General features: G+C 40.1%; 1 protein-coding gene across 3 annotated transcripts in view; it reads right to left on the reverse strand.

The window, feature by feature from the left end:
• The window catches only part of fhl3a (four and a half LIM domains 3a), a 56,477-nt gene that overhangs the window by 31,449 nt on the left and 7,208 nt on the right, over positions 1–17,820 (reverse strand). Inside the window, exon 1 of one of the 3 annotated variants that reach the window (XM_060922253.1) lies at positions 6,826–6,905. The exons of the other annotated variants lie outside the window; for them this stretch is intronic. The gene's annotated coding sequence lies outside the window, so the exon portion shown is untranslated. Of the gene's footprint in view, positions 1–6,825; positions 6,906–17,820 lie in introns of those variants that run through there. 3 annotated transcript variants of the gene reach the window in all.

The following is a 17,820-nucleotide window of genomic DNA, read 5'->3' on the forward strand; positions in this document are numbered from 1 at the left end:
GGTTCACCACCCACAGAGGTAGCCGTAAGGGGCCGGTGCAGTGTGGATTGGGCGGCAGTCAAAGGCAGGGGCCTAGACGACCTGATCCCCGAGCACAGCAGCTAGCTGTTGGGACATGGAATGTCACACTAATCGTTAATTAGTTTATTTATCCCTTTTAGCAGTAAAGACTGAATTACAAGGAATGTCAGCAAGACATAATCCTACATACAAAAATATATGAATATATTAAAATAACTCATAAAAGTGAACATCAGTGTTTGATGTACTGACAAGATGGAGAACGTCACCAAGAGGTAGAAAGAAAGAAATCTTGTAGTATTTTGAGTTGAAAAATACCTCAGTCACTACCTTTCTCACAGAAACATAATATTAAATAAAAAGTTTAATTGGACTGCGCGTGACCTGAATGACCACTGGATCTACTATAAGAGCTACTGAAGTGGCCAGCTGTGTTTCCTGCCTGAACGTTTTCAGTAGAGCCTGAAGAATTAAGCGTGGCACTGCAGGGGTTTGGCAACGCTACATGTCTGATGTGTGGCTCTATCCCTATGAAAAGCTGGGCAAAAAATAAGTACACAGTGTAGTGGTCTGGCAAATGTGAGGGATATTTGTACACCATTTCCTGGAGCCAAGGGTGGGCTTCTAAATTTGAGTGGTGGTTTACTACATAATGTATCAAAGAGCTTTGGAACTCCAGAGCACTTGTCATGATGGTGTGCCTGAGCACGTCAGTAGTGGAATGAGGCTTGAACTAACGTATGCAAAGTATTTCAAGAGGCAAGAAAAATAAATTGGAACAGTGAAGATGAATGATTAGTGTAATGGGCTGAGTGAATAGCTGTTCTTAAGCCCAGCTTTTAGGGGTGACAATGACCTTAAGCTCTGCACGACAAGTTTAGATGGATAGAAAAACACTATAATTGCAGGGTCAAAATACATCCACCCATGTTGAAAAATCCTGGGAAGTGCTTCAAAGAAAACAAGTATTGCTCTTTCTCGCTCCCGTTTTCTCTCTGCCTGAAACAGAGAAAATACTTGTGCCATTCAAAAGCAAATGCTTTATTAGAATAATCATTAACTTAAAAAAATACTTCCTCACTCTTAAAGCAGAGGAAAGTGTTTGCTGACAAAACTTTTTGTTTTGTTTTTTTTAAATTCATGTACAGGTTCCTCTTCCTCCAGATTCTTGAGTTTCCTCCCACTGTCCCCCACAAAAAAACCATGAAGTTCACCTGATTGGTTATGCTAAACTGCCTGTCGGGGTGTGGGTGTGTGTTGTCCTGTGATGGCCTGTATTACTTGGATAGGATGACTGAATAAATATACATCTAAAAGGTTTTTTTCCAACTCTATTATTCCTTCCCATGCAAATCTTAAAAAAAATTAAATGGAAACAGGTGTACTTACCAGGGCTATTTACCTAAAATTTATAAAGGTCTAGCTACATAAAATTCAGTGCTGACAAAGGTCTGGATGAGAATATATATGGCAAAATGGGGGCAACAGTTAATGTTCAAACATTAATGATAAGTTCATGGTTATAATAATATAGATGAAAGTAGAGCAAAGAAAAAAATCCTGAACTTTTGAAAGTCAAACTAAGATGGGGTCAAGGGGCAACGTCCCCCGAAAAAATTTTAACAACACGCAAAACCCTGCATTCTAGTGCATTTTAGTACTTATTTTCACTAAAACAAGTTATAACTTTTAAGCCTTTTTCTTTCATGTACATTAATGATTAACATGTCAGAAATATCAAATTTAATTCCCCTAGTTAATGAGTAATTTTCAGGAGTGCACTGTTCTAAATTCAGAATTTTCACTATTGGATGTCAAAACTTATATAAAGTGATGCTGTCACATCTTATGTGCAATACTGCATATATGTTTAGAAAATAATAATTCAACTGATATTAAATAGTTACACAAAAGAAAGACCGCATTTTCTAAAGCACGATATCGTGATAAAATCTCGTTCACATGACATGAGGTATGTATATAAACATATAAGGTCTCGTACACACCAGCAAGCATTGCGAGACTACAAAAATGGTGGCGCCCTGTTGCCGAACGTAAACAAGCAGTGTGATCGCAAAACCGAATTTCTATGAAACGGAACACAAAAAATCCGAAAAATAAATTTCTCCATTCGGAAAACTGGAGATTTTCACGTTGTCAAATATCTGGATTTCCGGGTAAATCCGGAAGACTTTCATCTATATAATAAGATTATTCGATGTAGTTGTGTTTTGTTTTGCAGTGGCACTTCACATAACCACTTTTGACTAGCACTGATGAGACTTCTGTTTTGAATGTGAAGCAGGCAGAACAAACACGTACTTCCCTGTCCATTTATCTTTGAACATTCTATTTTTAACAAGCCATGTAACTTCACTAATCAGACTAGAAAGGGTGAAAAGAAAGTTTGTGAAAACTTCCATTTCCGACCTAACATCTCTTGCCCTGTAGCTGTAGCCTCTGGTTAGAGTCACTGAATTACAGACTGCTTTTTCATATGTTGATTGCTTTGCTGTAGTATTTCTTTTTTCCAGTGATCTGCTGAAATACTTTGCTGGGTTTGGATCCAGGCTGCGGTCCACCAGTTGATGACTGCTGTGCTAGACCATCAAAAAGAGTGGCAACAAATATGAAACAAATAGAGGTGAAAATCGTTCTTAATCAATCATGATTCTAAAAACACTGATTCTAACCCCAAAGTGCTAAGACTTAGCCACAGGGAGCACGCAGTTAGTTTAGTTTGGACTCCGTCATCAGGCACTGTGGGCTCAGTGTTGATATGGATGTATAAGCAATAATTCAGGAAGCACTAAAGACCAGGTTGGAGCCAAAGTTACAGCAGTTGCTTGGTCAGCAAACTGATCATCTGATGATGCCCACATGCAGTCGCATGCAACTGGAAGCAATTACCCTGACACATGGCTGCTGGTAGAGGCTGTAGATAGAGCAGGGACTGACCTTTTGGTTAATGCACCAAAACTGTGGTAAACCTCTACTTCATCATTTATTTTTCCCTTTCTTGGTCTCTCTCTCCCTCAATCTCTCTTGGTGACTGGTCAATGCATCTTCTCATAAAGCTTTAGTTCAACCCTAAATGGCTGTGACTCGTTTCTTTTCCTGTACCATTTTATCTGTTAGTACTGGAACAGAAAGCAGAATCGCCTCAGCTTTTCTTTCTACCCATTTAAAAAAAAAACGAGCTGCCAGATAAAAAAATGATAACATATGAGAGAAAAGATTCTGCCAAATGGGAAGTGACTCTGGATGAATAACCAGCAGAAGTCATTTCCAGTATTTTTATCTTTTTTCCCCCCAGCTTTATGACTCTTCCCCTTGGAAACTTGTAAACAGTGCTTAATTCCCAAGGGTAATAAAATGCTGAGCAGTGACGTGTACTTTTAGCATCCTTGCTTGGAGAAGTCAGAGAAGCACATATCCAGTAGTCTCATAGAGCACACACCACATACACAGAGAAGACTGGTTTTGATCTCATGTCATTTCATATGCATACAGTTTTCAGCTGAATTTAAAATGTAAATTGTAACAGACAATTAAAGAACGAATATACTGAGGTATGTCTGTGAAGGTTCTCAGTCATCCAGGTCATTATAAACTGTAGATGTTAAAGACGGCAACTGGACTTGCTTGAAATTCTCGAAGACGTTTCACCTCACATCCGAAAGGCTATTTCAGTTCTGTCTGACTAATGGGGAGTTGCAGGTGTTTATCCTCCAGTGGACCAAAAGCAAACCTAAGGAGTCATTGAGGTCACATGGGTTGTTGACACCCTCAGTAGAGGGAAAAGAGAAGGAGTAAAAACACATCAAAGAAGCACTTCAGAAGTGCGGGTATTCCAACTGGGCTTTCGTCAAGACCAGAAAAAGAAACATAACGGACAGGGAAGAAAACTGCAACAAACACAAGAACATTGTCATTCCCTATATTTCTGGACTATCTGAGAAACTCAGGAGGGTCTTCTACAAACACAACATCTCTGTACACTTCAGACCCAGCTAGGGTTGCAAAATTCCCAGGAATTTTCAGAGTGGAAAACTTCCATGGAAATTTTGGGAATTAACAGGAATTTATGGGAATTTTGGGGAACTTTCGGGAATTTTCAAAACCAACTTTACTTAAATTGATACAAAAAAATAAGGATATTTCTCTGGGTCTCTGTTCTGTTCAGAAGAACATACAAGCAAAAACAAGCATGTAACTAATTAAACAACTGAGAAAATTAATAACCACCAAATGTTTTACAAAAACAATACGGGTTTTCCCTGGTACATGTATAATAAATGAAACAATAACCTTAGACTTTGTGAGAACTTATCTTCAAAAGCAACTTTAACTCTACTTGTAGTTTGAAGACTGCTTCCTGTAACTTTTTTGTTTACTAATTATACTTCAACAACTTAAATTCCTTTTTCATTTTGCAACTGGTTTGTAAACCATATCCTGTCAAGTAATTTGCTTGCAAATTATCGGATTAGAAGTAATGATTAGGGTATACAATGCTATTAAAAACAATGACATTAAACAGCCTTGCTCCAGATTCAAAGAAAAAAGTGGCACTAATATATTTTATAAGCACCAAAACTTATTTCAAGACAAGTAATTAGAAATTTTACATTTTAAATTTAATATTCCTTGTTATTTTATGACGTGATACCTTTGTGATTAAATCTGTAGACAATGTAGACAAATCAAGTTTTGTAAAATTTTGCAATAAAAATGGTCAAAATTGAGTTTTTGCAAGATTTTTAGAAATCACTAATTGTTATGCAATGAGTTAGATTTCCAGTTAATTCTTACCAAAGGGTACACTCTAGAAAAATAATCTATTCAATTCAAAATTACTAGATATCTTGTCCGAGGGACACTTAATAGAAATCTATTCAAATGCAGATTCGAGAGGTCCCCAACACACACAAAAAAAAATTTATTCAAAATATGTGTAGTAGACCAAGGGATACAAGACCTTCTACACTTTTGTGGTAGGGAACTTGGGAATGCGCATTTGACCTTTGACAATTTTGACTGGATTTCTATTAAGTGTCCCTCAGACTAGATAATTGAGATTGAGAATAATAATTTTTCACTGAAAAATCTGAATATAATACTAATATTGAAAAACAAAGCCTTTTATTAATTGACCTTTAGCAATATGTCCTATTCTTAATTAGCACAAAACAGTACATAATTGAAAGAAATGCTTAACATGGGTTTTAATTTGTTTTTCTGGGTGATGAAATGTTTGAAAATGTTTAAAACTTAATAAATGCCAAAATTGAAAATTCCCGAAAATTCCCAATATTCCTAGGCCCTTCAAAATTCCCAGAAACTTTCCACTCCTTTGCAACCCTCGACCCAGCAACACTCTGAGGCAGAAATTGGTCCACCCTAAGGACAGAATACCCAGACACAAACAGGACAATGTAGTGTACACAATTCAATGCAGTGAGGAATGCACAGACGTGTACATTGGGGAAATGAAAACAACCACTTCACAAGCGCATGGCTCAATGCAGGACAGCCAGTTCCTCAGGCCAGGACTCTGCAGTCTATCGTCATCTCAATAACAAAGGACACTTGTTTCAGGACTGCAATGTATGCATTTTAGCCAGAGAAGACCAGTGGTTTGAAAGAGGAGTAAAAGAAGCCATCTTCATCAACCTGGAACGACCATCACTGAACAGAGGAGGTGGTCTGAGGCTACATCCACACGACAACGGCAACGAGATGTTATTAAAAAAAATATATATCGCGTCCACATGGGCAACGGATCAGTAAAATATCAGGTACATATGGCAACGCAAAGCTTGCTGAAAACAATGCAATACACATGCCACACCTCTAGGGGCGCTGTAAGACGGTCCCTTCGGAGACACCAGAACAATAGAAGTAGTAAGGACGCATGCGCATAAACTATTATGTGCGAGACTTCATATTAGCCACAAAGTCAGAAAAATCTGTTCGTAAAATTACATTATAAATGACCAAATACAATGAAAAGTATTTTTCCAGTCTCACCTGTGAAAGATAATCCCATGTGATCTCGTTTGGACGGTAAACCTGTTGGTACAGTTAAAAGCAGCACATGAATGAGGCATCTTTATTCTCCGCTTTGACCCATCCAGTATGGCGGCGAGGATGACGTATGATTCTACGCGGAAGGCGGCGTCTTTAATGGTCCGGAATAAATTGAATGCTACATGTTGATGGATTAATTTGTTCTTCTACGCCCTTTTTGAGGAATGTATTGTAGGACTTGAACCAACATCTGAAGAGGTGAGATCGCTCCTTTTTTCCCTATTTTTGCTGGCGGGATTGACTCTGCCCTAAGGGCTATTCTCTCTCTCTCACTTTGCACCATTACACAATAAATATTCACTGAAAATATTTTGTAAGCGCATTTCATGAACCAAGTTATAGGATTTGTTGACAACTCGCATCGAGTTCGTTACACTTCTACCCGGTGTGAAGCACTCACAGTCATGTGGTTGTGACGTCATCGTAAACAAATCCGTTCTACTCATCCAGACGACTTCGCAATGGCAACGTTGCCAGATCTTTCCACTCTGGAACCCGTTCTCAAAAGATTGCGTTGTGGGGCACCCAAAACGCCGGTGCCGTGTGGACGCCAGGTTGAAACGATAAACAATTGTATCAGATTCACCTGAATCCGTTGCCGTGTGGACAGGGCCTGAGACACCACTTATCAGTCACATGTAGTCCTTGGCACACTTCCCAGAAAACTGAATACACATCCACACCAAAACTCAGCTGACTTCAATGACTTACATGATGGCAGAGAGAGCCAAAGACCCACAGATCACCCTAATGACTCTCTAGGCTGCTAACACAGTTCACACCCGGCCTCCAGGGACCCCAACACCTACAGGATGATTGAGAGTGTCAACGACTCATGTGACCTCAACAACTCTCTTTAGGTTTGCTTTTGGTCCACTAGAGGATAAATACCTGGAATGCCCCACGAGTCAGACAGAACTGAAGAAGCCTTTTGGATGAGAGGTGAAATGTCTTCAAGAATTTCAAGCAAGTCCAGGTGCCTTCTTTAGCACCTATGGTATAAATTGAGGTAACATTATAGTAACAGGTTATAATTCAGTCTATATCCTTCTGTACATTTGTAAAATCAAGAAAATATTTAGAAGTCAGCTCCTAAAGTTACCAGCTATATGCGATGACACTGTGATAACATTGAGGAGCCACTGTCAGTATGAAACAATATTCTTTAAAAAAAAACAAACTCTCAGAATCCATATGCATCCAGACTTACATTCCTCACTATAACTACATTAACAGTTGCACAATTTAGCGGATCCTCATATCCAGAGCAACTTACAGATGTGCTTTTCATCTACAAGAAAAATGCATCCTTATGCTTGTGCAGAGCAGCCTGCAGTTAAAGACAGCAACAAGATAAGACAAGCAAAAACAGGAGTCTGTGCTCAGACCAGTATATAAATAAGACACAAGTTGTCCTATTAATTTCACAATACTTATTATAGTCATTAGTGAAGAATATGCTTTAAGGTGAACAACTGAGTAAATAAGCTGGGGCTTTAAGGGGTTTGACCACTAACTATTTAAACTCTACTCAACATTAAAAAAAAAAAAACCCAAAACAAAACCCATAACCCTCCATCAACTGACATGATTTATGGAAACATACACTCTGCTACTTCCTGCATGACTCCAGCACCAGAAACAGCTCACATCATTTGACAAACAAATTCAGACATTGATAGATAAGCAGCCTATCACTAATGTTTAGTACTAAAATACTTACAGACAGACTCAGAGAGGAAAGACAGACACTCATTATTTGGTTGCAAGACACCAAAATAAACAGCGATGGCAGCAAAAGATCTAAAAGACAATGAAAGAGTTGTTCAGGAAGAGCCGTCCTTACAACAGCTGCTTGCACCCCTCCGCTAGACCCTTTGTTTATGTCTCTTAGTGATGGCTTTCTGCTGAGTCTTGCAGAACTATGCACAGCACTCTGACTCCATGTCAACTAACTTCACTTGAACTATTAACATCCTCACAAACAGATTTCAGCACACACTTCCTGAAGCAATGACTATCATGCAGAGGAATGCATCATAAATTTAAGTCAAAGTTGTATTAAATCAATACCGCACACTTGTCCAAATGGATAAACAAGCTATGGTATTCAGCACAAGTATTTTCTTGTGAATCACAGTCTGTGGGATGCTGTGTCTTCCTAAGAGGAGCTTCCACTGAGAACAATAACACCACGGACACCTCCTGATTACTTCCTGTTTTCTTCAGCTCCTGCAACAGCTCTGGCTTCTCCATGGCCCCTGATCATTGTTTGCAGCTGGGTCTGGTTTGTCACACCTGTGTCAAATATTTATATCCCTCTCTCTGTAGTCTATCCTTGTGGAATCTTGCACATGTAGACACTGTAATAAGCACATTGTTACTGTTATTGCATTTTTTAAAAACTTTTTTAAATTATTTTTACCCTGATGTAGTTTAGATTTGTGTTTTTCCTGGTTTTGAACTCCACCCGTGTTTACTCCGTGTATGGATTTGCCGATGATGGCCTGTTTGTTACATGACACCTGATATGGATTATTACCACAACTCTTGCATAATTTTGAATAGATTTTATGGTCACATCTGACTACACCAAATGGAATCCACATAACTCTACATATCTGCAAAAGATCAGCCTCTTGATCCAATAATGATCCAGTAAATGTCATATTGAGAAATAGCATATGTTTCATGTACAGTTGAGATCCGAGATGCTCTCATATACGACTGGCTATATTCTGGTGAACAGAAAAAAAAAAAAAAACTCTCAAGGTACCAAAATCAGATTGTTCTGTTTAAAGCATAATTTGATACCTCAACTTTAAGAAACCATAAATGTATTTAATTCAAATGATATGAGGACCTTTCTTCATATTTATCTTCATTTAGCCATCATCATTGTACATTATTACTACACCACTACTAGAGTCCTATATAAACAAATCAGACATTTTCCAAATTGTTGAGAGCAAGCACTAATACTTCTGAACAGAATACACACACTAACAGTTACATAAACACGTGTTTCTTTTGAAGATTTATCCAAGAAAAGCATAACTGGTGTTCTCTGCCATGGCCTGCTGGCTTGGATTTAAACATGTCTCCACGTCTTCTCTTTTATGAGTCTCAGCAGACCCATCAAAACTGGACCACCTTTCCTCTTTTCATTCTGCCACGTTTTACAAGAGTATATCTTATGTGGAAAAGTGAGTGCTTCAGAAATGTCCATCAGTTTCTATCAAGAAGTCGGATATGCCCTGGGTTGTCAAAAACTGAGGATGTGTATGAATTCAGGTTGTGGAGAGGGTCGCTGATCTGCAGGAGTCTTTCCCCCCCCCCCCATTTCTGTACTCTGGGGGCTACGTCCCAGGCTCTGAAACAGAGGACGGCAAGCCTTATGGCTAGAATGAACTCACTTCAAAGGTGCCTATAAATCAAGCTGCCATGGTCCCATCCCCCCTTAATTCCCTCTGTCGTCCCACAGTCTAAGACACAAGGCCACGCGTGCGCCAGCGACGGGGAGAGACATTACCTCATAGACACAGCGCTCTGGCTCCTGCTTTCTCTGCCTCTGTTCACTGCACTAGGATCTCCACTACCTTCTGGTTGATCCAGGCCATCTTGAGTTTAATAGCAGTAGAAAAATACAACTGATTTACCCAAAATAATCTCACTTATTGGCAATACCACAAATGTTTATGGAAACAGACACACAAAATCCCTCCACATGCTCGGACAGCCCCTTGGTGGCACATGTCTATGTACCAACTGTGAGTGTAAATAAAAGATGGTAGGAATGTGACGGGACTGAAATCACATTTTAATGTCCAGTAATTTCAAAATGCTAAACTGATTAAGCAGATTTCATGTCCAGGCTAACTGTGTGGGTTTTTTTTTAAATACATGGCCTGGCAGACCAATAGGTTCAAGAATCAGAGAAAGGAAAAAAAAAAAAAACACCTCCTATAAGTTTTGCAGAAGTTTCAAGTTGGTGTATAAACATATTGTGTACTATGTCAGTGTGCTGCACCTTGATGCTGTAACTACAGTATCCATCCATCCATCCATCCATCCATTTTGGCATATCACTACAGTGACGTGGCTGCTCTGACAGCTTCAGCCATCAAAGTCTCTAGGGAACATTACAGTAGTGATTTCCCGTTGCCTTCTACTGGATTATTATAGAGGTTTTTCTTCTCTCAACCATTCACACTCACATTCACACTTATGGACAATTTAGAACCACCAGTTAACCTAACCTGCACGTCTTTGGACTGTGGGGGAAACCGGAGCACCCAGAGGAAACCCACGCAGACACGAGGAGAACATGCAAACTCCGTACAGAAAGGTCCTCGCCGACCGCAGGGCTCGAACCCAGAACCTTCTTGCTAACTATAGCGTACGTTTCCAAATCCCACTGCCTGATGCACATCAACCGAAGCACTTCTAGCTGATGGTGGAACTATTTTTACTAGACAGTTCCCATAGTCTATTAATGCACTTAACTTGCTGACTAACAGGAAATGTGCCATTACTTTACTTTAATGACTGATTCTTTCCTTTGGGTTTCCGGGTAACCAAAACATGGACTGAGCACTTTGGAGTTTTGGAGTTTTCACTTGCCTGGTAATCTTACATGGGCAATTTTTCAGCAGAGAGGCTAAAATTATGAAATTATTAAGCTTGCTTAACTTGTCAGGTCAGTGATATAGCTAAAGTATGGAATCCAAGGCAAAATGTACCATAAACCATGTTTAAAAATCATCACCCTGATTACAGCAATGTTTCTTCAGAGAAATATTGGTTTTAATTGAAGAAATGAAAGTTCAGTTTTTTCTGACGTAATTCCGTTCTGACTTTTCTTTCCTCATGAAAGATTTTGCGTTCACAGTTAAAGATAGCCAATTTTTCTATGCTTTTTTAGGATCAAAAGATACCGCATACAGTATGAAATTTTTATTTAATACCATTATCTTGAGTATTGCAACTAAAAGAGTTATCACATTTTGCTGTGAATGTAATTCCGTTCCCGAAGAAATACCCATATAATGAATTTTTCATTTGTTGCTATAATTATCCATCCACCCATTATCTGTAGCCACTTATCCTGCTCTAGAGGGTCATAGGCAAGCTGGAGCCTATCCCAGCTGACTATGGGTGAGAGGCGGGGTACACCCTGGAGAAGTCGCCAGGTCATTGCAGGGCTGACACATAGGCCAAGTTTACATTAGACCGTATCTGTCTCGTTTTCTTCGCGGATGCACTGTCCGTTTACATTAAAACGCCGGGAAACGGGAATCCGCCAGGGTCCACGTATTCAATCCAGATCGTGTCTGGTCCGGTGCTGTGTAAACATTGAGAATACGCGGATACGCTGTGCTGAGCTCTAGCTGGCGTCGTCATTGGACAACGTCACTGTGACATCCACCTTCCTGATTCGCTGGCGTTGGTCATGTGACGCGACTGCTGAAAAACGGCGCGGACTTCCGCCTTGTATCACCTTTCATTAAAGAGTATAAAAGTATGAAAATACTGCAAATACTGATGCAAATACTGCCCATTGTGTAGTTATGATTGTCTTTAGGCTTGCCATCCTTCCACTTGCAAGTGGTGAGTGACTTGCGCACAGCGGTTCAGTCCCGAATCACTGCTAGTGCGCTTCACTCGCGCGCTCTGTGAGCTGCGCAGGGCCGGAGTGCGCACCCTCCAGAGGGCACTCGTTGTTCAGGGCGGAGTGATTTGGAGCGCAGCCGCTGAGGAGGAAGCGATGAGCCGCACTGACACATTTCAACTTGCGTGCCGAATTAGTCATGTGATTAGCGTATCCGTGTACTGGCATTGCTGTGTGCACGCGAATCGTGTATTGGCGTTGCTGTGTGCACGCTAATCGTTTTTAAAAACGTTAATCTGATGATCCGCTGATACGGTCTAATGTAAACCCCACCATAGACACAGACAACCATTCACACTCCCATCTACAGTCAATTTAGAGTCACCAATTAGACTAACATGTCTTTGGACTGTGGGGGAAACCAGAGCACCCGGAGGAAACCCACAAACTCCACATAGAAAGGCCCTCGCCAGCCGCTGGGCTCGAACCCAGGACCTTCTTGCTATGACGCGACAGTGCTAACCACTACACCACCGTGCTGCCTGCTGTAATTATACTGATTATAAATATAATATCCATAAAGTAAACAAAGAATTGTAGCATCATATGTGATGTCATGTGACTGAAGAGAAGCTAAGTCAAACAAGTCTCATCTCATCTCATCTCATTATCTCTAGCCGCTTTATCCTGTTCTACAGGGTCACAGGCAAGCTGGAGCCTATCCCAGCTGACTACGGGCAAAAGGCGGGGTACACCCTGGACAAGTCGCCAGGTCATCACAGGGCTGACACATAGACACAGACAACCATTCACACCTAAGGTCAATTTAGAGTCACCAGTTAACCTAACCTGCATGTCTTTGGACTGTGGGGGAAACCGGAGCACCCGGAGGAAACCCACGCGGACACGGGGAGAACATGCAATCTCCGCACAGAAAGGCCCTCATCGGCCATGGGGCTCGAACCCGGACCTTCTTGCTGTGAGGCGACAGTGCTGACCACTACACCACTGTGCCGCCCCTAGTCAAGCAAGTTTCATGGAAAAATAATTTTGATTCATTGAATCATTTTGAACTTAAATAGAACATAGACAAATATTTTGCTCTGATGAAAACATTCATTTAGCTGAAGTGCATAATACTGGTCAGCATAGTCTACTTAGGGCCTCTGCATGCTCTTGCGACAAGGCTTTCGCAGATAGCTTTTCGCAGACAGTTGTAATTTATCGTTGAGCGGGGAGTAATAGGCGTGCGCGATGTTATTCACCGCCACAACGCAAGGGGGTGCGAAGTCGCGAAATCGCTAGGAGTAGTTGGTGGGTGTGGTTAGTAGAGTGTTTATCCTCCGGTTACTTATAATGACTAGAACTGGAGTCGTATAGATGTACGTACTTCCTCACTTCCTCGATCAACCGCCCTTCGTGCTGCTCCATCTTCGCTCATGTTTTTAAAAATGGCGGTAGTGAAAACAAACCAAACGGGGAAAGTAGGGAAGCGGAAGTGCGTGTACAGCGGATGTAGAGTGGACCAATCAGAGCCCTCTTATCTGTGACGCTGTCTGCAAGGCTTCTGCGGTGGTCACAATTTTTGGGAGGTGCGCGCAGAGCGTCTGCGAAGGGGGGGGGCTACGCAGACGCCATCTGCGAGGACTGGGTTGTCAGCATAAATTGGCCTTTACTGGGACTGTTATGTCTTAATGTTTCTTTGGCTATCTTAACATCGGGTCCTCAACCTGGATCAAGTATCATGTGTGAAACATCTCCATTGTGAAAGCTGTAACATTAACATTGTTTAGTGTTCCTTAATTAGGTCTTATGAGGTCGAGCACAAGTTGAGGAAGGCATTTTTGTCTTTGAGGGAACAACCCTGCATGCATCATCTTGTTATCGCTCTGTGTCACATGGTACACTCTTTATCATTCAGCAATGCAAAACACATTTGTCACTAGTACCACTGATAAAGTTCTTTTTGGCTGAATAGAGAACAAAGATAACAAAGGTAAATTATGTACGTGTCCAAACAGAAATTACTGCTAATCAAACACAAATGCCCCCTCTCTAAGGTCACTGTATTACCACAATACCACATTAAAATGCCGTAACCCTATTTTCTGCATGTACTGGTTAAGTCCAGGATGGATTACACTTTCATTTCCTATTAATAAAAATATATATTTCCACTTCTCCCTTAATAAAACAAATCTGATTTACTTGACAACTTAAATTCTGTAGTAGTGCACAGAAAATTAGCTTACAAATAAATGAATGCTAACAAAAACTACTACTACTACTACTAATAATAATAATAATAATAATAATAATAATAATAATAATAATAAAACAACAAAACAGTGTCTGATCCGAGATAGTAAGTAGCACTAGTTTCTGGAAAAAGACTTCCAGATTCAGGTGTTACATTTTATATAAACATACCGAGCTATTGTCTAGTAGCAAAGCTAAGCAGTCACATTTTCCATAACCTACATTCCTACTCATCTAACCTTAGCTATCAGCTGACCTTGTACCAGAAGAGTAATGAAATCAAATGAACAATGTGTGATAAACAGACATTAAAATTACTTTAACTTAAAATATTACAGACAATTAACGTGTATTAACATTTACTAAACTATATTATTTTGGTATTGTTTGACGTCAACATGAGGACAGTCACTGACCAAACATTAGAACTCTGTGAAATCTGACATTTGTTATTGTGCCTTTTTTTTTGTCCCCCACCCCATTTTCTCCCAGTTTTGATCATTTGATAAATATCACCCACTACCTAGCTCTCTCCTATCACATGCCATCAACAAACCAATGAGAGCACCTGCTTCCACATGTATTCAAACTACTGCTCACGATGCATCACAGGACAAATGAACATATTTGGAAGGAAGCGCTAACTGCCCTCTTCCACATACATGTCCTCACATGATTGGTTAGTATCTCTCTAATAGGCATGGGAGAGAGTAATGTCATCCCTTCCATTCAGAGAGCACTGGACTCCTGGCCATGGATGGCTGTGGCATTGCTGAGGTTCAAACGTCCCAGTGACAGAGTGAATGTTTTTCTGTTGTGCTGATTGATTTATAAATTATTTTTCATTGATTTTTGGATCAAGGCAAGAAATATGTATGGAATCAAAACTACATTTGAAATATATAGTATTTGGTGGTCAACAATTATTTTGCATATAGAAATCCATATATCCATTGCAGCAAGTAAATATAATTGCACAACTATTCATTAGCCAATGGCATTAATAAATACACTTTTGAAAAACAGTATTTTTTTTTGTGTGATTAATGGTTCTAGGCTTCCAAAGGGACTCTACTTTAAATCTTTTCCATAAATAGAAGGAGACTATTACATAGTGTTTCACTATGAAATTGGGCTTTACGCAGTATCCAAGTATTCCCCCACACATACTAACAGAACACCTTTAGGGTACCAGAAGGAACCCCTTTCTTTCCTGAAAGTGGATGCCAAAATGACTGCCAAAAGACCTTCTTGGCCATTTGTGACAAACACATTGCTTGGTGTTCAAAATACATCAGGCTTGTGTTTGTACAGAAGTGATCATAACTGGTTTATCCAAGCACGGCTACATTAGCCTGCACTGTGTGCTGATGACAAGAGTGTAGTGGTTTCCTCGTAAGAGCCTCCTCAAGCATTTAGTTAAAGATGTAGTGGTTTTTACCTCCGCCAAGGAGGTTATGTTTTCGGTAGCGTTGGTTTGTTTGTTAGCAACATTACGGAAAAAGTAATGAACAGATTGCTCTGAAATTTTTTCCCAGGTGTGACTGGGCACAAGTAACAATCCATTAAATTTTGGCGGTGATCTGGATCACCTTCTGGATCCCAGATTTTTTTTAAAAGGATTCTTGGTGGAGGTCTGCGCTCTCCGAGTGCTTTTCTAGTCTATAGATGGATCACTGAGAAACAGATAATATCAGCATCGTGGTTAAAACAGAACCTCCTCTGCTCTCAGGCTTTAGGAGATTCATATCTTTCACTGCAGATATTAATGGGAAAGGAAAGGATACATTTTACTAGAACTGGGGAGGCTGAAAGAACAAAAAAAAAAAGCACAAATAAGCATAATTATTCTATCCACATTCACTGGATATGAACAATCGCATGCTCTGATTGGCTACTCTACTACTAGGCTATCAGCTCATATACTGGGAGTAGAGAAAAACAAAATGGCAGAGTGCATCAAGTCAGATATATCACTTTGTTATCAAGTATTTAAAAGAAACAGAAATAGCTAAAAGAATATATTTTTTTGCCCCCTAATATCTCCTGTTCCACACTCCAGCCCAGTCAGGGGCAGCAATGCACCTTCAAGTTGGTTTGCCAACCGCCAAAAAACCCTAAAGAAGCAGAAGAAGAAAATGGCGGAGTGTGTTGCCGAACCAACCGAGGACAAAATAAAAACTCTACTTGAAAACAAAAACCCCAAAAAATAAAAAAAGCTACAAAATATGGAATGAAAGTATTTGATGGTAAGAACATATCTTTTATTTCTCAAGAATTATTATTGTAGCATTTTTCATAAATTGCTCCTGTCATTTTGCCAGTTTGTTTACATTCAAAGCGGAAATGATTTTGTTGGACGTTTTGTACAAAGTTTTTTTTTATGGAATTTGCAAAAAATAAAAGTAAAAATGCTCCGTTTCTCAAAATCCAGTGAATGTGGATAGAATAACAGTTATTCCACTCAATCTCATCATATATGCTTGGTGCTACATGCCTCATCAGCTCACGTACGACTCGATTTCGTGGAATAACTGTTAAATATCTGATTTAACACAATTTAATTTGGGAAATATGATTCCAGTCTCCAAATGACCACAAGGTATGATAACACTGCTTGAGCAATCCACTGGGGTAGGCCCTACTAAAGCTCAACTTTAGGCACCTGTTCATGAACATTACTTAACATAGTGACTGCATGCTCAAGGCAATATTGTCAACAACTCAACCCCTCGATGATTCTCCTGTCCTGGTGCACAGATCTATAAAGCACTGTGTAAAGCACTGGCCTTCTGTTCTACATCAGATTCCCCTCACAAGCCATCGTCCTTTTATAGACACACAAAATACACTTTCTCCCATTTATGGGCTCCTGTAAGAAGCCAGAGAGAGAAGAAGTACTATCAAGGTGTCCTAACAAAGGAGACAACCACTGCCTCTGTCTCTCCACAAAGTAATGGCATCCTCTAAAACCCTCATCAGCAGTACCATGCCATCCCCTGAGATTGTCAATAAACATGAGATTCTGTGCATGTGAGAAGAGGTCTAGGCTTATTCACTACTTTTTATGCTTTGTTGAGCACTGCACAGTGGATCTCATTCGTCATCGCATGGCTGGCCTGTCTGAGCCACATGACTGATGCACATTTATCGTCTTGAGCATACACAGGGCATGATGTTTGCAAGTCAAGAAACAACATTTCTGCAGTTCTAGTAAGACTAGACAAATCCACAAATGCCAAGTTATCACGCTCTGCCGTGCACCACTCTGTGCGTGGGTTGGCTGGGTTAAATGATTCCATTGTAAACAGCTAAATTTATAACAGGTTGCTTGCTGTTAAGGTCAAGGATTGTTTAGCTCTCCAAAAGAACCAAACCAAGTCAAAGCAGGAGTGCACACGAGCACGCACACACACACATACTCTCTCTATTACAAAATGGAAACATATACGCGTGCAGTTTGTCCGATTATGCCTCATCTCCCATGATGTCACAGTCATTTGCTCTTGTGCCATACAGATGTGGATGTTAATTAAGTGTTAGCAAGTCATCATGGTTAATAATCCTTACTTGGCACTCATTCCAATTGAGTCTGCTCAGAGGCAGGCAGATTACTCAAGACACACAGAAGTGATGCCAGTGCTATAGCACAAACAGCAATTTCCATGTTCTCACACAAGGGTAGAAAATATAGGGCAGAGGATACTTGCACATGAGGTATGTCGATGCATTGATCCTAAACTCCTACAAACAGAAGCTTGTATGGGCATTATACATACATACCTTTTCAAAATTTCTATTTTCTATTCTTCTATTTAGCTAGCTTGTTCATTAAT

Source organism: Neoarius graeffei, chromosome 5 (assembly GCF_027579695.1).
Source record: "Neoarius graeffei isolate fNeoGra1 chromosome 5, fNeoGra1.pri, whole genome shotgun sequence".
In the NCBI taxonomy this organism is placed as follows: Eukaryota; Metazoa; Chordata; class Actinopteri; order Siluriformes; family Ariidae; genus Neoarius; species Neoarius graeffei.